Source organism: Apodemus sylvaticus, chromosome 12, assembly GCF_947179515.1.
Source record: "Apodemus sylvaticus chromosome 12, mApoSyl1.1, whole genome shotgun sequence".
Classification (NCBI taxonomy): Eukaryota; Metazoa; Chordata; class Mammalia; order Rodentia; family Muridae; genus Apodemus; species Apodemus sylvaticus.
In genome coordinates this window covers 94,783,392-94,810,455 of record NC_067483.1, presented here as the reverse complement: position 1 = coordinate 94,810,455, position 27,064 = coordinate 94,783,392, and the positions used below count along the sequence as shown (strand labels likewise).

The window sequence follows — 27,064 nt, the reverse complement described above, 5'->3', positions numbered from 1 at the left end:
CGTATTTAATTTAGTAACTCTTCTAGCTGAATGCCTATAAGGCCTAATGCAATTCCAGGCTGGTGTACCTGCTCCAGAGTCAGGGGAGGTGGTGGCTAGAGCCACCTGGGGCACAGAGAGAGAAGAGCCTGGGTTCAGCTGAGAATCGGGGTGGACAGTGATAAAAAGTCCATCTGTTACAGTGCCACCATAAATTACGCTGCAAAGAATGGTCAGGCCACAAAGGGGTTCCAAAAATAGGCTGAAACTGCTCACGGTCTGAAACAAATTGCTTGAGTTTCAATAGGAGCAAGCAGTGTTCTTGGCATGTATTTTCATGTGGTCACTACCGGTTGAAGCCGGCTCTACAGGGATGAACTACAACATGCTCTGGCATCAGACATGGAAGCTGTTATTCCATCTAGACACTAAAATGCAGAAAAATCTGCATGCATGAGTCTGGTGCCTCAAGGCCTAGATTTATTCTGAGGGAAAGACAAAATGAAAGATGGTGTGTCAGTCGGCCTGAACTCTGGGAGAACCTGCAGTCCCAGGAAACAGAGACCTCGGAGCCTCACCTTTTCATCATCCCAGAGCTGAGTCTGACTTATGCAATGATTGCTTTATCTAAAAATATATATTTAATGATAATAACAACAACATTATAAATCAACAACCAAAGTGCCCAAAGGCCTCTACTATCAATAAACAAGTTCATTTTTCTTAAAAGACAAACATTAAATCTAAAACTGTTAAATGCCTATATAACCATCTTACAGGGTAGAAGATGGAAAGGGGCACTAAAAGCACCCAGGAAGATGCCTTATAAGGTTTATAAAGATGGCTCTGGTTAACAGTTAGGAAACGGATCGCTTATGAGCTCATCAGCCTGCAAGCGTGCACTATAAAGTAATAACTACACAAGCCAGTCAATAATTAGAAGGCTTCTTTAAATGAACACTATAGAGAATACAGTCCAGGTGTTTTTAAAATTGCTGTGATCCTAAGACCAATAAATCTGAGGATCATATATTGATTATTCTTATCACAAAGATAAAATGCTGAAGGATCAAGATAATACAGCTTTATTTTAAATTATACAGTTCTGTTTTCAGTTTTTGTCAGAATGGCCCTAGGCAGGAAGAATATATACACCTCATGTATCAACAATCACATGGTATTTAGGGACATCAGGGAGAGTTTAAAACTGAACTTACTGCTCTACCATAATTTATGTGCTGTCTACCTTATTATTCTGAAAATTAAAAATGGTAATTTGCATTTCACTGACGAAACAATAAATAATATTCATATTTGACAAAGGAAATGCAAATGATTCAGAACACAGATTTCAGCAGTGATTCATACTGGATTAAAATCACGTTCTCCTTTGAGAAACTGCTTGTCATTAGTGCAAAATATCATTAGCTCAGTTTTCATAAACAGAATGGCATTTGCACATAGCTTAAAAGTAACTAAAACCTTCCAAGCAGTAAAAATGCAATGCTGAGGTAAGAAAAGCGAACCCTGAAGTAAAAAAACATATTGTCCCCAGCGTGAGGTGATCAGATACCCACCTAAAATGATGGACAGTGAGGGCCTAGTGACCAGGCACAAAAAAAAAAAAAAAATCCCATTTACTCCCGTCCAGATGGGACCAACTGGACGCTCCAGCGCAAACACCTCATCCTTCTTCTTGTCCTGCTACTGAGCCAGCTTCAGCTGATAATGATGGATAGCAAGGCTACAGTAAGGTAGGTGACAACTGGAGCCTTGTTAGGGATGCCAGTCTTTCTGTCTTGTCATTATTACACATTGAAGATTTATTTGAGTTTATTGTTGTGCAGAGGGTCTAGCCATTTGCAATTCATCACCTACTACAGAAAGTTCAAGATAGTGGCCGAAGCTATAATTGCCGTGTCCACCTGCTTCAGGAAATGATGAGGGCACTAGCTAGGGCAGCTCCGCACGGTGTCTGGGACACAGAAGGGAAGTTCCTCTGTGCTCTCATCTCTGGCCATCTTGTTCACATTGCTACTTCCCTGTCTGGAACAGCCTGAACTAAAGCAAACACTACAAGGTTACCGACTTAGAGAAGAGGCAGTGAACCTTCCAGAGCCCACAGAAGGTGAAGGACACAGTTCCTGAGAGGGCCACAGCCACTAAGCACTGAGTCAGTCGTGAGCAAAACCCCACTCTACAGTCTTCCAAACTGCAGAACTTAAGCCAGTCTGTCAAATGTTGTCAAAGGTCGGTAATGAACTAGGTAAATTTTAATACAGTAAAAACTATGCTTTGATAATACAAGGCAGCTAAAATCAAATGTGAAGATTTGGTTTTACTTTAATATAAGGAAATCCCTGTCCATTTTGAATTTGGATATTACTATGATAAATGAAGGGGAAAAAACAGTAATGAACATGATCATTCATTATTTTTAAATGCCTTTTGTTCTATGTTTACTGGTTTTATCTTCATTTGACGAGGATATAGTGGCAGAGGCTTTTAGGCCTCTCAGGTTTTACAGCCAGGCTGCAGACAGGAGGAGCACACAGGATTTCCATCTCCTAAGAGTACATGACTCATGTGCCAGCCTGCTCAGTGTACAGATGGCCTCAGGATTTATGGCACCCGAATCTTCTACTGCTTGATATTATGCCATTACTTAGTTGTTATATCCTTGCTGCTAATGGATTTCTAAAACCAAGATTTACTGAGATAGTAATTTTTGTTCCAGGTTCTTTGAAAAGTTAGCATGGCAAGTAATGCAGACAATGGTAAGCCAGCTTCATAATTTAATATAAAATCCCAACTATTTGGGAAGATTATCCATATGTTATCTTATTCCCCAGACAATAATGATACTCAGTGTTTCCATTTTATAAAGCTATAGCACAATCAAAGCTCTGGGTGGGTCGTCTCCACCTGCAAATTCTAGCATAAGTACTTGTGTGCCATGTGGTAACCTTGGCTACAAAGTCAGTTCCAGAGGAAAGTCTGCTTCTCCTAGGAACACCAGACTAGAAAGCTATCCATCCACCACTGCACCTAGATGTCTGGGCCTATTTTGATGGCACCTTGCTTAACTTCAGGGTAATAATGAAGTAAAAAGGGGGAAGAAAACATAGGCCCACAATGCAATGCTTCTACCCACATGCTACCATGTAACTGACATCAAATAAGGCCACTCCGGTGTCACCATGGAAAACGACAGGAGACGTAATGAAGCTCTCCTCACTCACCCACCTGTCCGTCCTCATGCCATTGGTACTGCAAAGCCTGCAGACCTAGCAGACTAATAGGACAATGGATTTTAAAAATCACCTACAATTTTCAGACCAGCTCTAGCAAACGCAAGTTGGCATACGCGGCGAGGGTGCGGCAGCTCTCACCTCCTACACACCTGTAACCAGCACCTGTGTCCCGCACGGACGGCTCCTGAGCTCTCACCTCCTACACACCTGTAACCAGCACCTGTGTCCCGCACGGACGGCTGCTGAGCTCTCACCTCCTACACACCTGTAACCAGCACCTGTGTCCCGCACGGACAGCTCCTGAGCTCTCACCTCCTACACACCTGTAACCAGCACCTGTGTCCAGCACGGACGGCTCCTGAGCTCTCACCTCCTACACACCTGTAACCAGCACCTGTGTCCCACACGGACGGCTCCTGAGCTCTCACCTCCTACACACCTGTAACCAGCACCTGTGTCCCACACGGACGGCTCCTGAGCTCTCACCTCCTACACACCTGTAACCAGCACCTGTGTCCCGCACGGACGGCTCCTGAGCTCTCACCTCCTACACACCTGTAACCAGCACCTGTGTCCCGCACGGACGGCTCCTGAGCTCTCACCTCCTACACACCTGTAACCAGCACCTGTGTCCCACACGGACGGCTCCTGAGCTCTCACCTCCTACACACCTGTAACCAGCACCTGTGTCCCACACGGACGGCTCCTGAGCTCTCACCTCCTACACACCTGTAACCAGCACCTGTGTCCCGCACGGACGGCTCCTGAGCTCTCACCTCCTACACACCTGTAACCAGCACCTGTGTCCAGCACGGACGGCTCCTGAGCTCTCACCTCCTACACACCTGTAACCAGCACCTGTGTCCAGCACGGACGGCTCCTGAGCTCTCACCTCCTACACACCTGTAACCAGCACCTGTGTCCCACACGGACGGCTCCTGAGCTGGTGAGGTAGGTATGAAGTTACTAGTACATCTACTTGATGGAGAGAGGCAGGGCTCAGAGAGGGGAGAAGTGGTTCTATAGGCACAGGGACCAAATCTTATCCCTGACTCTTTGAGGATGCTGACTAGATTCTGGAGTTATATAATAAGTTGATTTATACTTTTTTTTTCCAAGCAAGTTTAACTCTGCCCTGTCCAAACATGTATCAAAATCATAGTGTACTATTTTCAGTTTTTCAGCTGTGAAGTTAGAGTTTACATGTTTGAGGCTGTATGAAAATCTACAGTTTAAGAACTAGAGGCTGAGCCAATGTCTAGAATTTACACACCTAGAGCCCCTCTCCATCCCCTGTCTAACATATAGTTTTCTCTTTCCTTTCTGAGGCCAACTACTACCATAAATCAGAGTTTATTCAGTCTTTGTTTTGTTTTTTTCCCGCACAGTTGTACATAAAAAACAAACAAACAAACAACACTGCTGATTAACCAAATTAACCCTGTGCCGATCTGTGAGTGTTAAGGAATGAGATTTACTGCCTGTGTCATTCTATGGCTTCTGTCTCCCAATGTCACCGCGGGAGCTCCATCAGGGATACAGAGGTGTGTGGCTGCAGGGTTTTGCTGTGTTTTTGATTTGGCTTTCCCCTTACACTTTACAGTATTTCAATGACTGAATTCTCCTGCTAACTCACATGTGTGGCATCTGACATTACATGGTTAGATATTAGACTCATCTAAGAATAGTGCTGTACATATTTCCTAGCACACATTGCTCCGGGGATGTCCCTTGTGGGCCGTGGTGCATGCGTGAGGTCTGCTCAGTGGCTGCTTTATTGGTTCTGCCCTGGACACATCACACACTTCCAGAGACAATTCAAGGTCCTGCTGCTTCCCCTGGGTAACAATGTATCTATTCTCTTTTACTTTTTGGCACGTTTGTGAGCAAGACTCGGGTATTTCACTGTGATTTCAGCTCTAGTTCCCCACTTCCAACCGAGACAAGCATATTTCACGTGAAGAGGCCACTGTTGCTGTCTCATTTGTGAAAGGTCTGATACTGTCTTCCCATCATCCATCTAAGCCGTTACTCTTACAAGATGCTTCTCCCAGACCGTAGCTTAGTGTGCACGTGTCTGTCCGTCCCGTCAGTATGCACACGTTCTACGTTCATAATCCTAATGTGATTCAATCTATCAAGCTCTTCCTTTACATGTAAGGTTCTTGTTGTCTGATCTACGGATGCTCTTTGCACTTGTAGTTACGCTCCCTAAAAAACGCTCCCTCTCAACCCTGCAGCTCTACTTCTCCGTTAGTGCTCAAGGCACTCGGCGTCGGCCTTCCCATGCTCAAGGCACCCGGCGTCCGCCTTCCCAGTGCTCTGAGGTAGGGATTCTGACATCATGTCCCTCATATGGATAAATGATTGTTCCTTCATCTTTTATTAAATAGTACATCCTTTCCATTGGTAATCAGATGTACTACCTGAATGACTCTGATTTGGATTTCTTAGTCTCTTATTCTTTTTATCTTTCTATCCCTGAACCAAGTCATCCATTAATATACCTTTTAATATATTTTGAAACCCTAAAAAGTTTCACTGTATGATATTCTTGCAATAAATAAGAAGCAAGCTTTATTCCTATTTAACAAGTTAATAAGCTGAAGGCCTAACATGTTTCTCAATTGTAATTTGCATCTTACATTTCCTAACCACGGACCCCCCAAGCATCAACATCCTACTTAACAGGACACTGACTATTTTTAATGCTTTATATGACTTAAGAAGAGAACAGATGTGAGTCGCATGCCCATACAGAAACTGGTAAAAACACAGTTCATGGAAGACCAGCTGCTCAGCATTGAACAAATCATTATCTTTCTTAAGATGAAATTACTTCAACTGCTCAGTCAATAACTACTGTCTTAGAGGATGTCTGTGTATAATAAAGACAATATATTTTAATATTTAGCACCTTACTTAACATCAGTGTGGACTAAACAATATATTAAAGGAAGTCATAGGAATCACATCAAGAGGTAATAGAATAAATATCAAATTGGTTTTCATTATCACCAAGTACCCTACACATCAGACTGACCCCTGCACAAGTCAGAGCTGACCTTACAAGTCTGTCCGTCCTATCATCTAATGCCTGTCTTTTCTCATGTGTCTTTAGAAAACTAAATTGAGAGCCCCTTGCTTACATTTTCCATATTTTATACCATTAAAACTAGAGAAGCCATGGTCACTCACTAAAAAGGCAAATCAGAGGTCCCCAGTCAGCTGAAAGCCCAAACCAAGTCCCAGAAGTCATCTGGAGTCCTCTTCCTCTCTCTTCACTCATGGCTAGCTGGAAAGGTTCAAATCCTGACACTGCTTTGTAATCACTTGGCCTCAGTAAAGGATATAACTGTATTGATTTAAACAGGTAATTAGACATTTTTGTGGTAACTTTGGTTTAGTTTTTCTGGTTTTGTATGTGAAACAGGATCTGGCTATACTGCCCAGGCTAACCTGAAATCATCACCCTCCTGCCTTAGCCTTTGGAGTGCTAGGATTTCAAGCATGTTCCAGCATACTCTTGATAAACAAGAGTTTAAAATCACACCAGGCCTTCCACATTACAGAAAACCCTCACAATAAGAGCTATTTTATTACTGGAAAAGTGGTTATATGAAAAGGAAATGAGATGTCTGGATCACGCACCTTTAGGTGTAAGATTACAGCTTTAAACCACACCAGCAGATAAAAAAAAAAAAACAAACCAAAACACGAACCAAATCCAAACCCAGACAAAACCCCACACTATGCCACGATTCATTCTAAGGGACAAATGTGTCACCCCAGTTAGAATTCCTCAACAGAATGAGGGTATGTTCTGCATACTCATCACTCGAGGGCACCCCTGCATCTATGGCATAAGAAGCCAAACTCTTCTATTATTCTGAGAAATGGCCAGCATCCCCTGAAACTGTTTTTCTCTGTTTTTATTTTTAAAGACAGGATCTCACTGTGTAGCTCTGGTTGGCCCTGAAATGACTTTGTAGACCAAGGTGGTGTGGAACTCACAGAGATGCACCTGTCTCTGCTTCTCAAGTGCTGGGAGAGTTACTTCTATTATCCACTTTGTATGGATTTTTTTACTCAATAGCAAAGGACTCTCATTACCTACATTATAGTCTGGCAAACATAAATGCTGGTCAAGGGACTGCCAGGGTAGAAAGGCTGACAGCTGGTTGGGTGAAAGCACGAAGCAGCGCAATGTCAAGGAACCTCAGGCCGCACTGAGAGAAAGAGAGAAGGAGAAGGTGAGGAAGTGGGGCGGGGAGGGGCATCCGCCTCAGTGTAGCTGGGGAACCACACTATGCTTGCTCGGGACGACCACAGCTGAGAGCCAGAGTCTGGAAGATGAGAGGACAGACAGGTCCTGAAGAAGGACTCTAGCCTGAGTCATCTGTCCCCATCAGGCCTGACTGGGCTGCAATGTTTCCTTGTCTTCCTCCTCTCTTGTCACCCAGTTTTATATGTCCTTTGTTAGAGCGCTGCAGAACTGACATCCGAGGCAGAGAACTGTCTTCTACGGGAATACGGTGTGGGCAACTCCAGCATGCTTAGCAGCCGTGCTGCCCACCAATAGCTAGCAGTGACTGTCTCCTGTGCTGGAGAAATTTCTAGGGATAAGACCCATTGATTTACCATGAGTGTAATTTTACTTGAGTAGTGATCAGTAAACATTCTCATTTCGACTTCTTCCTAAGACAGCTCTATTTTTAACTGGCATTGCCTATGGTAAGGACATTTTCATAGCACCCAGGAAAAAAAGCTCAGTAAGTCTAAACTTCACGTGAGCCACGACAGGAAATATGATAAAAACAAGGCTTTGAGAATTAAGGCATGAAATGAATTGCTCCCTTCATCCTCACCCTGTAGAGGGGCAGCAGGTGCCAGGGTGAGCATGACGCTCGGACACACTGTGCAGGCAGGGGGTGCGGCTCAGGGGTGGCCTTCCTTCTACAAAGGAACCACAGGCTCTCTGCTGGGCCACACCATGCTCTGAAGTATGGGAAATGCATCTCTGGGAATGGTTCTAGTTCAAGTTTATTTCTCAGGTATGTTAGAATTTTGATACTTCTTTAATCAGTAACATTGGTATCTAACACAACTAGACAAAAAATTGTTCTCTATGTGGAGCTCCAGCGTACAAGAAATATGTAACTGCCTTTGTGCTCCAGGAGTCTGGCTTAACTCTAGCAATTCAGAGTGACCAAACATGTCCAGAGCTTGGGAAGCAAATGCACAGCTTAGCAGCAGACAGTGCTGATGGAACACAGCCCATTCTGAACCCACATGTAGAGCGGGCATGCTACCTAAGTTCATGAGCACATGCAAACCGAGCAGGTGACAGCAACTCACAGGGCAGAGCCCAGGAGCTTGCAACTTTTGGGACCGTGGGAATTTTCTTAGACACATCTTGCTCAGAATCTGAGCTGCATAAGTCACTGCGCCAGGTTGGATGCCTACTCACTCAACCAGTGCCCTGCACATTCTGCTGGGCACAAGGCACCTCAAGGAGACAAAGGTTCCGTGGAACACAGCTGGGAAATTACTGTCTGCAACAAAGAAATGTCCCTGCTTTAAGGAATAAGTAAGCCCGGAGCCGAGCTCAGGGAACTGAGACAGACACAGGAAGTGCGGCTGTGCACTTACTGTTCTCTAACAGAGTCAGGCTGCTCTGCTTTCCACACGACCACACTGGACATGGAGACATCTGCCCTGATGCACACTCTGACCAGCATCACTGACCAGCAGAGCACTCCTGAGGATGTTCTGAGCCCTCTGCGCTTGAAGCTCCTCTTGTTGGCAAGAGACGCCTGGCACCTAGGACACTGGTCAAGGGAACTAGTCCACCTGAGGAAATGCTCAGGAAAGGCCAGGCATGTCTGCTGCTATTTCATCCCATGAGTAAACTTAGAAAACTGTAAAGGTCCTGGGCGGGTGTGGAGTGAGACATGACGCGCAGGGACAGGACACGTGCCTGGGGCGCAGAAAGCCTGGGTCCCATCCTTAGTGTGCAACACAGACCCAAACGAGGAGCAGTACATGGAACGCACGGCATTATGCGCCACCTACTGAGGTGGCCTTCTGCTCCTGTAGTGAAGGCTCCTGGCTTTAGGAGAGCTACCTGGCCATAGGGTTTGTACTGCATGCTAACCTGTGCCACACGCCTTTGATCTGTCTTCTTCAACCTCAGATCCTCTGCAGGAAGGGAGACCTTCCTGCCCAGCCTGTTAAGAAATCTGATATTGGCTCCTCTGTAGAGCTGCACTAAGCAGAGAGCTTCTCCAACAGAAGGCTCACTTCTTTGCAGGCGCGCAGCCACCATGAACCTTCTCCTTCGGGGAGGGGTTGTGTCCAGCTTCTCTTCAGAACACCAGGAGCCACAGAAGTGACCTCAGTGCTCATCACTCGCCTCTTGGGACGCTTAGTAGAAAAGTTTACTGTCTACCTTCTCCCAGAAGGCACCAAAGTTAACGAGAGGAACTAGAGACAGACCCCTAACTCTACAAGACACTATGCTGTGAGAAAGGAAAGATATGCAGTAGTCTTAGATATCCCCAAGAAGAAATCTAAATATCAATAGGACTGACATCAATAGAGTATTATTTTCCCATTACTTTAACTGAAGACTTCTTATTTCCAACCTCTGAAAAGTTGTAAACTTTGAGACAAAGCAGAAAACAGTAATATAATTTTCTTACAAAGAAATATGGTGGATTTTTTTTTTTACCTATATGGTGTACAGATGTCAAAAGACTAGAGAAGGTATGTATAAAAAGGACCATTTTCCAAGATAATTTACAAACAATAAGGGGTACTGTGAACTACACAGGATTTTTATAAGTTTCTTTAATATCTTCCTTCATGTCTGATGAAAGTCCTCACTGTAAAAAGAAGTAGCATTATTTGCAAACTGAGCAAAAGGCCCGGATGATGGCCACATCTAATCGGCTGTCACCTTGCAGCTCAATTAGCCCTCATGTAAAAACGAGGCATGTAAGGAGAAATGAGGTTTTGACATTATCTCTGCCAGCAAGATAATTACACAGCCTTCATTTAACAGTAGGGCAACACTACTGTAGCAACAAATTAACTCAGCTCCATTTGCAATTCATGGTGTGTTTTCTCATTTAACACCATTTGTCTTTCCCCAAGTGAATGTTTCCATTAGTTTTCTGCAGCACAGCAAACACTCAGTGTGACTCCACACATTACATCACTGAGTCAATCTTAACTCCAAGCAACGGAAAAAGCAAGATCCATGTCTGCCAAGTCTGCCACGATGGCCCGTGCCACTGTTTGTTACTGCAGTCACAAGTTCTCTCTAGTGTATGGATGGCCAAAGTAGAATAAGCTAAAGTCTCCTAATGCAACAACCAAAGACATGAAATTCTCATCTCTTCCATCATTCTGGGAGAGTCTTAGCAGAAAGAAAAATCAAGAAAGTACAAAGTTCATGCAGCAAGTTACAGCTTAGGCGGTGTGCAACTGGATGGTGCCAAAAGCCCACTGCAGGGGGAAAGTCTGCTGGAGGACCTTTGAGAAATTAGCCTAAAAAGACGTGTCTGCGACCTTATCATCGTGGATAGGTCTTACACTCACGAGGTAAGCCTGGGAAGGGTTCAGAAGACGGAAATGTACTACTACAAATGGACGGAGAGAGTCTGAGTACAGGTAGGACATGCTTGAAAACAGAAGTGACTACTCTGCAAGGAACTTACGGACATTTTTCAAGAACAAAGAAAAACGTTTACCATTTCCAGGAGTGGGAGTTGTGGAGAGTGCACGCCTGTGACACTCAGACTGAGGAAGACGAGTGCACACGTGCACATGTCATAACCGGCGGCCACACTGTCCTCCAACACCATAACTAGCAGGCCGTGCTCATAGCACATTAGCTTTCTCTCTTCTTGCTAAATAGTAAAATAACACAGCAACACCCTACATTTGTAGGTGGAGAAAAGTTCTAGTGAATATATTTAAGGCTGAAAAAGCAATAAACAAAACAACATGCTATGCCTTTCTGCATGCTCTAACCCGTGTGATTCTGAATTAAAGAAAATTAAATAAACAGTACCCAGCTAGCTCTTCCCAAAGCACCATGAGTAGAACCTTTCTTAAAACAGAGATTGACTTCATTCACTCTCAGTTCAGCTAACTGAACAATCGGGGGAAAAAGAGAGTAAGTAAAGCTAATACCACATTTTACATGTGTTTCCACAGCGTGGTCTTAAGCATGGTCATCCCAACACCACAGGGAGGCGCTTCGCCTCCCTAAGGTGCTCTGCCACTTTTCTAATGAGCTGGAGCTTCCCTTACTACTATCCCAGCTGCTCTTGGCTATAGATTACGGACAAATGGCAGCTGTGGCATTTTCATATCGCTCACACATAGTCCTCAGAAACGTATGAATACACTCCATGGATGTAGCTGTTTACTACAGGGAAATTTAATTCATCCATCCAAATAGTAAGAAAATATGCACTCTTCAGCTTACATTCCTTTTTTACTATTTCACCTAGTCTTAACAATTTTGAAAACGACCAAAAAAAGCATGCATCCAAAAGCAACATTAAACTGTTGCTCAAAGACTGATTATAAAAGTTATTATAAATAAGATTAATTAAAACACTGGGATTCTATCTTTGTACAGTACATAACACCATAGTGCACAAGACACTATAGACTATTGGTAGTACAAGAGTTCTACTCCTAATAGAAACACACAATTTCCTCAAATGTCATTAAAACAATTGTTTCTATTGGAAACATGTGGCTGGAAGATTAGGCTTTTAGATTCACAATAATACAGTTATTTTCAGGGAAACCGTTGAATACTAAAAGGATTTTTATTGCTAAGAATGTACAGCTATAAAACTGAAGCATCACTCAGCAAATACAGGTGTTAATTATACCCAGCATTTGTTTAAGAATATAGGACTTTCTTCTACAATCCGTGGTCAGCATTTTCATTACTGCAATGCTCTGTTTATCTATTATAAAGCTTGAAGTCACTGAAACCGTGAGGCTGCCATGAGAGAGGTGCAAGCACCACCCCGAGCTGGAGCTCATCCTAAGTTATTGTCCCTTACATGCAACTTATGAACACGCCCAGTTAAGGCAGGAGCAATGCCTATAAACAATGCTGCACTCATCTGATGTTACATGTATGCAGACACTGATGATAAATTTGTATCATCCCACTGACTTTAAATACCTAATATCTACAGTCTTCAATAAAGTGATTGATTCTGAGGTGACATATTTAAAGAAATAATTACATGCATGTGTCATGTTTGTTGGGAGGAAAGACCTTCAGGTCACAAATATGTTCACCAAACTGTTATTTACAGCAGCATAAAAATGAGTCCCAAACACAAGGAATATTTTATAGCTATGTGATAGTGTTATGCAACTGTTAAAACATATGAGATAACACATGATGTTATCTCAAGATGCAGAACACACTGCAGTCATGGAGCACATTCCCTCATGCCAACACTAACTGTGTTTGCTGAGCAACAACTAGTGCTTTGCATTATGGGAACACAGTTGTGAACAAAGCACTAAGACTCTCTGCCTCTGTGACACCTGTGACACCTATTTTACACACAAACACATGGAGGGCAGGGAGGGAGGGAGAGAGGGAGAACAAGGCAGAGAAATAAGACAGAGTTTAAGGTGGCCAACCATCTCTAGTAGACAAGGGAGAGTTCCCGAGTCCTCAGTGAAAGAGAATTACAGGCGGAGGGAAGAGCTAAGGCCACAGGCTGCTCCTACGGGGAGAGGAAAGCAAGAACAGCAGAGTACAGGCTCGGAGGAGCATTAGCCTTGGGCCTTGTCTTGTAAGCTGGTAGAGGACTCCCTCTGTCCTGCATTGCTGAGCTGGAGGCATATGGCTAACATTTTAGCCTGGCCACTCTAGTTGTCACTTCGAAACACACTGTAACACAGCAAAGGCAAAGGTGCAATAAAAATACAAAGAGACAAAATGCTATTAGAACAAGAGGCAAAGCTGAAGGTACCTGGACGGATCTGACTCAACAGATGTGACAATGTGATTTATTAATGCACTATATTACTATGAAAGACGGGAATGAGGACGATGCTAAAGTTTACACCACACACAAGAGCCACTCAGTCACACACACAAAAATACTGCTATTTACTGGAAATGGGAAAACATACAAGAGGGGCAGTGGTCAAGATTTAACACACAGCTGCTCCAAATGACAAACAGGAGCAGAGCCTCGTCTCGGAGCCCATTTGCTTCATCAGTTAGCATGTTCGATCAGCTACATAAGTTAGGAGCAGCTGTAGAAAAGAAGATATGTCACTCTATTCAAAACTGAGTAAATCAATGGATGCTTTTATCTTTTCCCCCTGTGGCTGATATTTTGATACTGGATCAAATAAGCACACGATCTCCAGAAGGAGGCCAAGATGAACAGCAAACACCAGGACAGATGCATCTGCACTCCATAAAGACAGCAGGAGACTGGTTACTGACTGTAACCCAGACCAGGACTGCTGGAAAGCTCCCAACAGCAAAACAGAAAGTAATCTAAGTTATTTTGGACACTGCTTAAAGTAAGAAAATGAACAGAAAAGAGAAAAGATTTGTTACTGGGGTAAATTATTTAGTCTTTCAGTTTCAATTTCATTAGTAAATGTCTGAGCACATTTGCCTAGAGAAGGTATTTTGTTCAGTAAGACGACAGATATAATGCACTCGTATGTCAACAGGATATCAGTGCCTTTCGCTGTTTCTGCTGTGAACGATTTCTCATCTAAATTCTCTCTAAAAGACAATGAAGAAGAGTGCATCCATGTTATTCAAATCTGCTCAAGTCCCTGACAAAAATACTCCAACAGTTCAAATATCATTCAGGAAGTATGTTCTCTTTACATGTTAATAGGCCTGCAAAGCGACTGTCCACAAAGACTGTAATATTCTTTGAAAGAAGAGTTTTGGGATCTTAGGGGAGGAGTAGCTCCTTAGAGGGACTAAAATGGGTTCACAGAAAGTAAGTTCTCAAAGGAAGTCACATTCTTTCTCAACAGGGAGGCTGCTTACCTGGAGGAGGGTGTGGGCATGGTGCTTCCAACCATCAAGATGCTGTCTGTAGTACCCATGGCATCTGTGCTGGGCCACAGCTTGAGCCAGGAACTAGACAGAATTAAGCAAATGCAGGCAGGAATCTGTAAAGGAGTCCTCTTGTCAGCAAGATTCCCTGGTCTCTTCAGGCCCAGACATTTGTTTTCTAAGCCATCATAATAAGCAACTACCCCTTTGAACTTCTCCAATTACATAGAACCACGCTGGCTAACAGAACCAAGATGACAGAAAACTTAAGATGAAATTCAGTGTTCACTAAAAAGTAACAGATCTCAGTTCATGAATTTACCACACATACATCTCTAGAGAATAGAGAAATGAAAAACTTCTATTTAACACAAGTTTAATAAATTACTGGCTTTAGTTATAAATTCAAAGAATGTTCAACTAACTATAAAATGCTAAGCCTTTTCACTCCAGAAATGACATTAGGCTGTTTTATAGTAATTAATGAAAGGAAAATAATCCCAACATACTTTACTACTGGGCATTCCATCTGAAGCATTAACGAACATTTAAAAAGATATCCGGAAAGGTGTGGAACTTGGAAATGTTTGTAAAATAACTGGAAAGAAACAAGGCTCTCTACAATAAAAGAAGCTTAGGAAAAGCCCCGTCCACCTGAGAGCGAGGAAGGCATCTCTCCCCTTCATTCAAACATTTTGGTCATCATGTGATGGGTGAACAGAGGCTTAGCTAGAGCAGCTTCCAAACAGCTGGAAGAATTCAAGCTTACCTTGGGTCTGTTAACATACTGTGTCGCCCCAGGAGGCTATAACTACACTAACTTTATTGTGAAGCGAGATTCCAAGCCACCCAAGTGAAGAAACCAAAGCAAACCTTGAGACATGACTGCACTTCTCCACTAAGTCTCCTCACAACAGTGAGTATGTGGTCAAAAGCTACTGTAAACAGGGCAGAGTGGCCCTCACTCATGATTCTAATATACTAGGCAGGGTAAGATAAGTTCATAGACTTTGTCTAAAAACAAACAAGCAAATGAACAAGAAAGTAAGTACACAACAACCCCGGTGTATATGCATAGGCTCCTATGTGCCACTAGGGAATGACGTGAGCCTTCAGCTTTATGGCACACACGGCATCAGATAGCACCCTAGTCTATACAACCTCACTGATGAGACAGGCTTAGTGAGGGCTACCATTATTTGCACAAAGCCCCAAAATGACTAAGTTAGGAAGCAGCACTCTAATTCTCCATGTTTTCTTGTATACATCTATCAATCTGGCTATGTACTAGGTTTTAAAGCGTTGGTTTCATTACATGTGTATATGTTATGGGTTATGTGTGCCTGTCTCCATGTGCTGAGCAGAGGCAGTCTCAGAGGCAGAGGGGTTGGGCTATCAAGTTATGAGCAGTTCTGAATTGCCCACTCCAGCTATTAGGAACTAAACTTGGGTCTTTCCAAGAATAGAAGATACTCTTAACTTGAGCCACCTCTCTAGCCCCAGCAAATCTCTGCATACTACACACCCACTGTCTAGGTCACATCCTTGTGAAGGTCTCATCTATGAAGTCTGAAAGGCCAAATACTGAGACTAATAAATATGGCCCTGCGAACCCTAGTCACATAAATGGCCACATGTTTTAGAGGGGATGAGAATTTTGAGCAAAGCAAGTGTTAATAATAAAAACTTATGATGAAACCTTAACAAATTGAGAATTAACGGGTCTTCATAAAAAAAAAATTCAAAGATAACTTTTGTATCTATTGAAGAAATGTTAACACAGGACAGTATCTTGAGGTACAAAATGTTCAAAATACAAAAAGGCAGTAAACAAGATGACACTTTGTAAAGTCAGTGCTGGAAAGCCTGCTTGTCTTCTGCACAAGGGGCAGAGCTGTTATCATTCTCATCGTATTGGAAGCTTATCCCAAAGATGCCCTCTCTGTCCCCTCCGGCAGCCCTTTGTGCACTCAGAAGCTGCCCACTAGCACGCTGCTTCTCCGGATTAAGCACTGTGAGACATTTGAAGAGGTCTTTGTTGTTGAAAAATGGGGAAAGTTGCATTAAAAGCATTAAAATAATTGTGGTCACTTGGAAGAAAAAAAAAATCAGCAAAACACAGCGCCAGCATTTTATGTCAGCTATTCAGTGCAAAGGACGAGTACAATTTTCAACTCTTTAATTAGAGAGACAGTCTGTAAAGTTGGGAAGAAATGTTAAGTTGAATGTCATCCCCTTTCTCCTAGAAAGAATGACCTCTGATAAGTATCTGAACCATTAAACATAGACACAAAAATGTTATTTTTAAAAATTCAACAAACATGAACTCTGGAGTGATCCAATAAAAGAGAAAAGAGCTATTTTCTAAATTTAATTAAGCAGAAAAAGTGAAAGCTGACAAGTTGCTTACATAAACTTTGAAGTAAAACATTGAGAAAAAGGAATGTCATTTATGTTACCAGAGCCCAAGGTGACTGTTTTTATGTCTTTAACTGCTAGTTACTTACAACCATAGCACAAATCTGTCTTTTCTCTTATAATTAATTCCCAGTGTCAAAACTGCTAGATGTCCTTTTCATATCTAACATAACCTGGCTATTAATTATGCCACAAAACTGCATTCAAATGTTAATACTCAAATAACAAAATGTACAGAAAGCTCAATTAATGGCTTAGGTAAATATATTTACTGAATTATTTTGAACAGAACACAAGAACTGTTTACTTTGCACAAATAGCACCAGAAAAGATCATTTTTTTAAAGCAAGTAAATGCATAATCTAAACACATATACACAGCAGGAATCAGTGTCAGGCTACTATGACAAATACAGATTATTCTCAGACATGCCCATCACTGGATACCATTTCCTTGCAGGAATTCAATGCTGAGCCAGTGGCCAAAGACGAACACAGGGTAAATTCAGAGTCCTCTGCAGAGTGGCCACCTAAAATGTGTCTTCCTCACATTTTCCAGTATTTGGATGCAGTGTAGGATTTTCTCAATGGTCTTCATTTCCCTAGCCTAGGACCCAGAAGCTACCATGAAAATTCAGATGGAAACCAAGAAGGCCATAACTGCTCCTGGGACTGCCTGAAGCTGACGAATGACTGGAGTCCCTGGAGCTGCAGGACCAGGCTATGTCAAGAGGTGCCCTTCTTCTGCCCCCACAATAACACTCAGAGCCTCTGCTCAGCACTGAGTGGTTTATCTAAGTGCGGCAGCGAGCAACCCTTTACCAGTGTGAGAGGACACAATCACAGAGCTAAGCGAGCTGGGGAGGGAAGCAGCACTCCTGAGCACCCACGGCTTACTTCCATGTGTGACAGCCACTCGGCTCCTCCATAAACTTTTCAAGAAACATCACTATTTTCCTGGCAAATGTCACAGCAAGAGTCCAAAGTCTCTGTGGTCTGGGTCTTTTTCCTCCCTAGTATGCTTGCCTAGGAAACTACGAAAGTAGGCAAAGCTCACAATCAAATTCAGGGGCTAGAGAAATATAAAAATCAATCACACATCGACACTACCGCCTATGATTAGATAAGAGATTATTTTAACTCTTTGATCCCTAAGAAACTCACACATGAGTCTGGAAAGTGCCTGTTAGTTTCTTCCTAGAAACAAGGCATCACTTTCTGGTGCCTGAACAACTAGGCGTACACATGGCCACATATTTTAGTGGGCATGACAATTCTGAGGAAAGCAAGTGCTAGTGACAAAAGCTTAAGGAGAAACCTTAGCAAATCGAGAATTAACGTTATCTTTATACAAATGAATGTCAAAGGTAGCTTTTGCGTCTATTTAAGAGATGTTAAAACAAACCTCCGATATCCTGAGACACAGTGCAGAGCGCAGGAATGCAGAAGGCTGGCGCTGCAGTTGCTCTGGCACTGCCTTCATCTGCAGGTCTGAGGGCAACATACCTAAGGGCTCCCACTCTCACAGATGAGGAAGAGGCAGAGATGTGCAAATGTCCTGGCCAATGGCAAATGTCTATTCTTGAAAAGCTGAGGTCAGAACTGTGACTGGGCACACTGTTTGCTCTTCAGACAACTGTCAGGCAAAGAGCTAGTTTATTTTGTTTTTGTACTTGGCCCTGAAAAAGGTCGTAATTCTTACTTCTCACAACTACATAATAAAAGCATGAAATGACATCAAATTATGCTGTTGCTGTGAGCTCACTCAGTCATTACCTTGAGAGAAAACCATCTGGATTTATACTATTTTTTTAAAAAAAAAAAAAATCCTGTTTCACTATGAAAAATGCAGAAATAGGTAATTTTATTTACCCAAAATAAAAATTTGGATTTACTGGTCAAAATTCCAAGTGGCTCAGATTTAAAACACAAATGATGTAAAAGATCAGAGCATCATAGCTGGAGAACACTGTTACTGACTCTTCATGTGCTTCCAATTTGATTGCTTTGGCCTTCCAAGCAAGTAACCGGTGGTACCAGAAACCTATTAGTATGGTAATACAGTGGGCCTGATGTGTACCGTCTCTACACTTGCAGGATAACAGGCACAAGCAAACAAGCAAAACTGCAGTGCGCAGGCCGGCCCTGGACTTCAATAGCCTAAGAAAGCATTGGGAAAAATTATAAAGGGTAAAACTTCACAGGACAATTAAAATGCCTCTGCTTTCTGTCCCTGAGGAAGCCTCGAGGGCTCACGGCTTCTCGTGTCTTCTGATCCCTTCTTCTGCCCTAGGTCCCTAATCATTTCAAAACCTCAATTTAAAAAAAGGTCTAAATCTAATAGACTAAAGTTGTCATTATCTATTTGTATCTGCCATCAGTTATGAGGAGAGACAATGGAACTATGTGGGAGACATGTGTGCACACGTCAACACACACATGTAGACACAGTTACTTCAATATTCAGGTATTAATACGTGGTCTGCTTTGGCTTGCACGTTATATTCTCCCAAACACAGCCGTTTAATCATTAACGTTCATTTGCCATTATGAACTAGGTTTTTATTATGCAGACTTATACCACAGAATGAGAACTGGAGCATTAATGACAGACTCATGGGCATCACTAAGATGGCGAAGCCCCAGCCTAAAGTCAGAGGGCTTTATACCATCTTTACACGGTCCTAGAACATCATACCATTAAATCGTGTTCCATTACTGCACATTACATAACATGAAATCTAAGTGCAAGAAGAAAATAGTAAAGGATTTCCAAGTTTTGTTCAATCTCTATAACCTGACAACAGGAACATGTATACAACCACACAAATGGGGTTTCTATATATTCTATTCACTCCAGGGTAGCCAATCACATAATTCACATGCAGAACTATCCCCTTTGAACTAAATGAATTCTGTTATAATAGAGAGTTGTGACTTGAAAAAATTGCTTACAATTGCACATACAAGTGAGAGAGATGGCTAAGTCTGAATTAAGATGTTGGCTATGAGCTTTCCAATAGGACCTTGACATGACTGCTGACCTGCTCATGACAGGATCGCACCAGGACGGATTTGGAATTCTATTAGTATTACAGGAGGAAGAAAGTCAGGGAGTCATCAAGAAAACAAATCTATATCTTCTACTCCATCAGCCAATTACTGCTGTTAGAGTGGAATTAGATGGGTATTGACAATGTGAAGAGACGCAGGATTAAGCAGATGACTGAATACACAGCCAGCGTGCCAGGCGAGCACACCTTGCGTTTTTAACACTGTTTTGGTTTTGCTGCACAAAGTTTTGTAAAAGTTCTAACACACGAAAATGTGTCAGAAAAGCAGATTAACTGACAATAGCATGCCTAGGGAAATAAAAATTATATCTGCTCACTGAATAATGTATATATAAATTCATTTAAGAACATTATTTTATGTAGGTGTATATTTAACAAAGAGTTACTAGAAATCTGCACCCCTCTATAAATACAGGAACATGAGAAAAATTACTTAAGCTAAAGGCTTTTTTTTTAATTTTGTTTTTTAAATTTCCAGTCATACTTCAAGGTAGAAAAGTCATCAACTGTATTTTCAAAACAGGACCTTTCCTTATAAAGCAAGGACACTACAATTCCACAAATTAAAAGTCCCAGCTTCCCCAGTGGCCAGGCCACAGGCTTCATCTCTGCATTGTGGAGTCGCAGCCCCCAGTCTGGCTACCATTCGAGGCTCTTCAGGGCCGAGGGTGGATAATAGACCTATGTCTTCACTGCCAGCTTATAAATCTAGGGCATAATACCCTGTTGTAGGCAGGTGCTATAAGGCTAAATGAGCATGCTTGTGTAAAACCTTGTTCAATATCCCAACGCAGGTCACAAACTGTTTATTAACCTTAGATTAGAAATTGTTCTGTGCTTCTGCTGAAATGAATTACTTTGTTCAAAAACAAAGTTGAGTTTTGTTGCACGGGACTTAAGTTCTACAGGGCTACTTGATCAGAATAGAGGAACCCAGGCTACTAGGTACTGGTGCCTGAGAACTATTTACAGTAATGGGTTTTCTTTAACAGTGCAGTTCTCTCGCTGTGATGGAGAATGAAAAGCTCTGAGAAGAACTGATTTAGAGTGGGGAGATTATCAGACTATAGTGCAAACACCATTTTAATGGGAACCACTCCCTCCCTTTAGGGTCACGGTACAAATCTCTAGTCCACAGTTCTGTCTTTCCATGTATGCAGTCTCTTCTATCAGCTTTTTACAGCATCTCACTGGTGGGGGAACATCCCTGCCGTTTCTTTACCACACATCACACGCATGTATTAAAGGCTTGCCAGGCCATTTGTCTTCTGAAGCCAATGGTAGATGTCATGAATACGAGTACATTCCAACAAGCATGTGTTTAAAATGATGATCTAATGAACACATAAAGGACCTGAGAAGCATCCCCTTGTGAGGCAGGAAGGGCCGTGTCTGTCCCTGCCTTGCAGAGTGGGTGGTCCTCCCATCCACACTAAGCGCCTGGTAACAAAAAACTAGTGAATAGTGAAACTATACATGGCTTCATCTATGAAGTCCAACATAAACTCTTTATTCAGATGTACACTTTGGAATTATGATACATTATGTATAGTATTTTAACTTTCATGAAAGAATTTAATATTTCCAGTGAACTGATGGGGTCTACTTTGCTATTACTTTTAAGTACAATTTCTCCTAAATTAAAAAAATACATATATAAAGAAAAAATACTGTTTTGACACAATTAAAATCCAAATAATAGTATACCTTATAATGATGTAAAAAATTTTTTACCTACATGCTTTAAAAAACTAGTATTAAAGAGGATGCCCAGAGTGCATCAGGCTTCCAGATTTATTCACGAAACTTCTAAGAGGCATGGAGAAAGGTTATTAAATTACAGCACTATCTTTAAGATAAATTCTAATCAAAACTAAGAAAGCAGAGATGCCCAGACAAGAAGAAACCTCTAGCAAATCTAATACATTCAGCTCACCCTGCCACATCGTTTTGAACTTATTGGAAAATTCGCTTGACTTAATATTGACACAGAGATGTGCAAATCAATACATTCAGAATGAAAGATATATTTTAATTTAAAAATGTTCAAACTGCAGCAGTAAATCTATGCACTTAGCACACACAAATCATCAAGAGTCTAAATGCTGCAACATAACACTGGGGCCAAACAACGCCAAAAGGTGAACCCCAGGCATGAAAATCTGACCATTCAACCTCTTACTTTTAAAGTCATTTCTAAGACAATCTTTATAAAATTTACTGAAATATACTTACAAACAGTGGCAAGACTGAATGTCACTGAGAAACTGTCAAACCCTGCAACCAGGGCACCACCTATCTGCTGCTGATAAAATGTCCTTTTATGGACAGCTACAACTAGGATGATCTTTCCACATGAAATGAAAGAAAGAAAAGGGACGGAGACCCCCTTATTCTGTGTGACGTAAGTACAGACAAAGGCAGCGCCTTCCTTGACACTCAGATTAAGATGTTCTTAAGCAAACAGATTCTGAAGGATTACTACAAAAAATCTTAACTCATTGGTTTTTTTCTTTTTTGCTATAATAACTTTAGTACTATTGATATATATTATTATAAACATAAAGACATACATTTCCAGGATACAAAAACCGTAACCATTTGTTTCACACAGCAATTTATCATGTGAGAAATGAGGTTTCCAAAGGTAAGCCTGAGAATTTAACTTTTTCTATTTCCTGTAATAAGTGGCTTATTGATACCCAAGTCTAACTTGCTAAATCGTATCATTAATATGAACTACTCTGAATTAACCTAATCGGTAGTCTTCTTCCCCAAGCAGCTCCACGCCCTTCCTTTCCAATGGCATTACACAATGGCTGGGACACTAGCACTAGCAGCAGCCTCCCCATCCTCATCGCTAGCAAACACACCTTTCAAGTCTCACATTTATAGAAGAGGGAGATGTTTTGTTTCAAAAAATGGTTAAGAAACCTAAGTGAGAAGCACCTCCCTCAAGCGGACAGCAAAGGCGGCCCCAGCTATTTCTCGCCACAGCAGTAGGCATTCTCTCTGCTCCTCCCTCAGCTGCCCTCTCATGCCTGGCTACTTGCAAAGAGGCAGGGCAGGAGGTGCCCAATTCCACATCATCCTCTGGAACCTCAGGACAAGGGTGAGCTTTCTACCCCTGCCAAGGATTAAGAAAAGTCAGAACTGCGATTTCACAGGATCTGTCACTAATAACCCTATAATCCAGAGACTGGGTTTAAGAGGCACTACTTTACACTGGACATCTCTTCCCTCACAGCCTCTTCCCTGACATCACTGTTTACATATTAGTCCTAGATTAACAAAGTTAGAAAGTGCTATGGAAACACTTTGGAAGTGAAACAAACACTATGGAAACACTATGGAAGATCACAAAGTCTTCATCGGACAGGTAAGCAAAGTATACAAACATTAACATGCAGTGAAGCTCCTGTAGAAGAAGACCTCCACAGGGAAAGTCAGGAAGAAAATGCAAGTTTAAAGAGGTTAAGGACTAAGCCAGCGTGGTGGCACACACCTTCACCCCTCTTCCTTTGTGGTCACACACCTACGCCCCTAAGAAGTGAGATCATCAAATGTTCTCTGGGAGAACTCTAACAGAGACAGTGTGTGGGGTGGCAGTGTGCAAGCTTGGCTCTGCTCGGATCAGGTGTACAGGAGCCACGCACCTGCGTTCCTGGCCCTCAGGGTATGGACAGGAGGATGAGGAGGTCTAGGTCACTCTCAGCTCTACAAACTGTTACGGGCAGCCTGGGACAGACAGCAATCAGCTTTACCACTACCACCACCACCAGCAGCAGCAGCAGCAGCAGCAGCAGCAGCAGCGTCCAGAAAGAGGGCCCTGGACTAGGCTGGCATTACGACTTGAGTCTGTCATTGCGTCTGTCACTGCCCACTGTCCCTGTTCCTCTATGCCACTTCTCTTTGTCACCCTGGTCCTGTTTCACTCCCCCACTGCCTTTTTCTGTCATAGAAAAGAGAAAATTGCAGTTTTATTTGAATAATGCTTGCTATTCTTTAAGAGAATGGTATTCCCCAAACCATAGAATTGTTATAAATAACTCACAGTTCTCTAATATTTTTCTGTTTTCTATCAAATATTTTATGAACCATTTTCATTATTAGTAGCTGAAGTCAATATAATCCCATAACATCAAATATTTTTGATAACAGTGATTATAAAGATGAGCTCTCTGTAACAGCATGTTTTTTTTTAAAGATTTATTTATTTATTATATGTAAATACACTGTAGCTGTCTTCAGACACACCAGAAGAGGGCGTCAGATCTCATTATGGATGGTTGTAAGCCACCATGTGGTTGCTGTGTAACAGCATGCTTTGCACATGGAAAATGTGTTTGGGTTTTGAAAACAACATGAGAATATACAGAAAGATAAATATAACCAGAAAATAACCCCAAATGATGGCATAAAAGGTGAGAACACACCCTTGATCTTGAAAAAGAAAACAATGTTCATTCCAAGCATCTGTGAAGGGGCTATGCTGATGTCCACATATGCTCTAACACCAAAAGACAACAATTACACTGTAGCTTGTGAAAGAACACACAGGGGCACGTGTACAAAGAGCCCCAGATCCCAGTGGCCAGTAAGTCAGTCATCAAAGTGTGAGGGTGTGGTGACTGAGCCAGTGCTAGGTATCTGTGCCTCAACGCAGTGAACATCTAAACAGAAAGGCCCTTCAGTAGGTGTTACTGCAGGGCGCATGCACTGACTCCGTTCATTACGGCAGAGATGATTAGGAAATCATTCATTGGACATTCTAAGTCTCCTACATGTTCCACTGGATAAAATAAAACATGATTAAACCACAGGCTACTAGCTTTCCTTACAGGATAACTATATGGGTAATTCTTAATTGCCAGAATAGACTAAATTTTGGAAAAGAAGAAAGAAGGAGGAGGAGGAGGAAGGAGGAGAAAGGAGGAGGAGGAGGAGAAGGAGAAGGAGGAGAGGGGAGGACAAGGAGAAGGAGGAGGAGGAGGAGGAAGAAGGAAGAGGAAGAAGAAGAAGAGAAAGAAGAAGAAGAAGAAGAAGAAGAAGAAGAAGAAGAAGAAGAAGAAGAAGAAGAAGAAGAAGAAGAAGAAGAAGAAGAAGAAGAAGAAGAAGAAGAAGAAGAAGAAGGGAAGAAAAAAGAAAAAGAAAAATCAAGTAATTACAATACTGAGCTGAAGAAATGGTCTATAATGACCTATAATGCGACATAGAAAAATCAACAAAATAAAAACTAGGAGAAAGGAAGGGGCTGAGGACTCGGGGCTGGGGGCTGGGGACAGAGGGCTGGGGGGCTGAGGGCTGGCTCTGGGTTAAGTACATGACTGGCTCTTGAAGAGCACCAGGTCAGTTCCTAAGCACCCACCTTGGGCTATTCACCACAATCTCTAACTGCAGCTCAAAGGGATCCAACACCCTCTTCTGGCCCCCAAGGGCACCTGAACCTGCATACAAATGTCTACACAGAGACACAAGAATACACATAACTAAAAATATTTTTTTAATTATTTTTTAAATGCAGAGCAAAATTTCAGTGTCTTCATAGGTCTCAACTGATTTGGTTACCTGGTTTTCAAATGATAAATGGAAAATCAAATTAGCATTAAAAGGAGAAATAAAAACAATGGCAGTAACAAATGATAAAGAATGTTTTTGTAAGGGAAGATGGAAACCATGAAACTCAACAGTAATTATAAAGAAGCCCATAAAAGCAGCGTAATAAAAACAGTCATATGAATGTGATGGTACAGACGGGATGAAATAAAGACTAAAAATAACAAGTCAGGCCAACAGGGAGGACTTAACAGTTGAGAGCATTGCTCTTGCAAAGAACCTGAGTTCAGTCCTAGCACCCATATCAGGCATCTCATCAGCTCCTAAAATGTCAGCTTCGGGGGATCGGATGCCTCTGGCCTCTGAGGGCAACTGCACTCACATTCACATACTCAGACAGACAGACAGACAGACATATATACGTACAGTTAAGATATACAATTAAAAGGATTAAAAATAAATATTTAAAATTATAAACCTAAACATAATCTACACATCAAATGAGGTACAAGAAGAAAGGAAGAGTGGCCCCTTGTTCTGGAAAGACTCAATGAAGCAGTATTCAGCAAAACCAGAACGGGGAAGTGGGAAGGGGTGGGTGGGAGGACAGGGGGAGAGAAGGGGGCTTACAGAACTTTCTGGGAGTGGGGGGGCTAGGAAAGGGGAAATCATTTGAAATGTAAATAAAAAATATATCGAATAAAAAGAAAATTATAAACCTTTTAGTATGATCCGGCTTCTCAGGTAGAGGTGCTACGCTACCAAGCCTGACGACTGCAGCTTCATGCCTGGCACTCATGGAAGTTAGGAAATTCCACAATTGCACCCCTCCACTCCTGCCAGGGTGTGTGTGCACCCTCACCAATAAATACAACAAACAAATGTAACTTTAAGATAAACAAACAAACAAACAAACAAACTTTGTCAAGAAACTCAAGACCTTTCGACTCACTGACTCGGGGCTCTCAGATGACGGCCTTACACTAAGCTGTCTCCTGACACTAAGCTGTCTTCTGGACTCTGCTTTGTTCCTCAGCACGTGGCAACCTGTGCGGAGATTGAAGCTACAGTTTATCTCAGCCATGAACTGGCAGAACAGAAGCATGCTTGTAGAACACTGAGTGGAGAAGGGGGAATGAAGTCCTGGACCCGGAATGTTTGTAACTGTCAAAAGGTGGGCAAGCCCAAAGATTCAATTCTTTAACAGGAAATGCACATATATCCCAAACCATAGGCTGAGGCAAAGTTACGATTAACATAGCACTGCTGGCAGTAACAGCCTCTTGGGAAGTTATCTCCGGGACATTGAGCTTTTTTCGTAAGCGGAACAGGAAGCCTACAGACCAGTTCTTTCTTAAAATGAATGTCCGTGTATGTCTGATAAATGTGCATACATTCTTAAATCCTTCAAGTTATATGCACATATATATACAAACACACACTTCTCATACACACTATATTTTGCTTTTTTTAAAATATAAAAACATGTTTAGAAGAAACTCATTTCGACCTGCATTAGAGGTACTTTAACGAAGGAATGGATGGAGTGTTGGAATACTTTGGACCTACAATCAATTTATCTCAGATACAGTTAAGAGCAGAATTTGAATAAAGACCTAAATTCCCTGATTACAAACATGTTCTCAACAGTATTTCCCAAAATATGAGTTCCAAAAACTATTTCAAAGCAAGCAA

The 27,064-nt window shown here is 42.0% G+C and overlaps 1 protein-coding gene across 6 annotated transcripts in view; it reads right to left on the bottom strand.

Annotated features, from left to right (window-relative positions):
- Gpatch2 (G-patch domain containing 2) overlaps positions 1–27,064 on the bottom strand; it is a 174,974-nt gene that overhangs the window by 106,027 nt on the left and 41,883 nt on the right. Inside the window, exon 6 of one of the 6 annotated variants that reach the window (XR_007980596.1) lies at positions 14,314–14,438. The exons of the other annotated variants lie outside the window; for them this stretch is intronic. The gene's annotated coding sequence lies outside the window, so the exon portion shown is untranslated. The remainder of the gene's footprint in view (positions 1–14,313; positions 14,439–27,064) is intronic. 6 annotated transcript variants of the gene reach the window in all.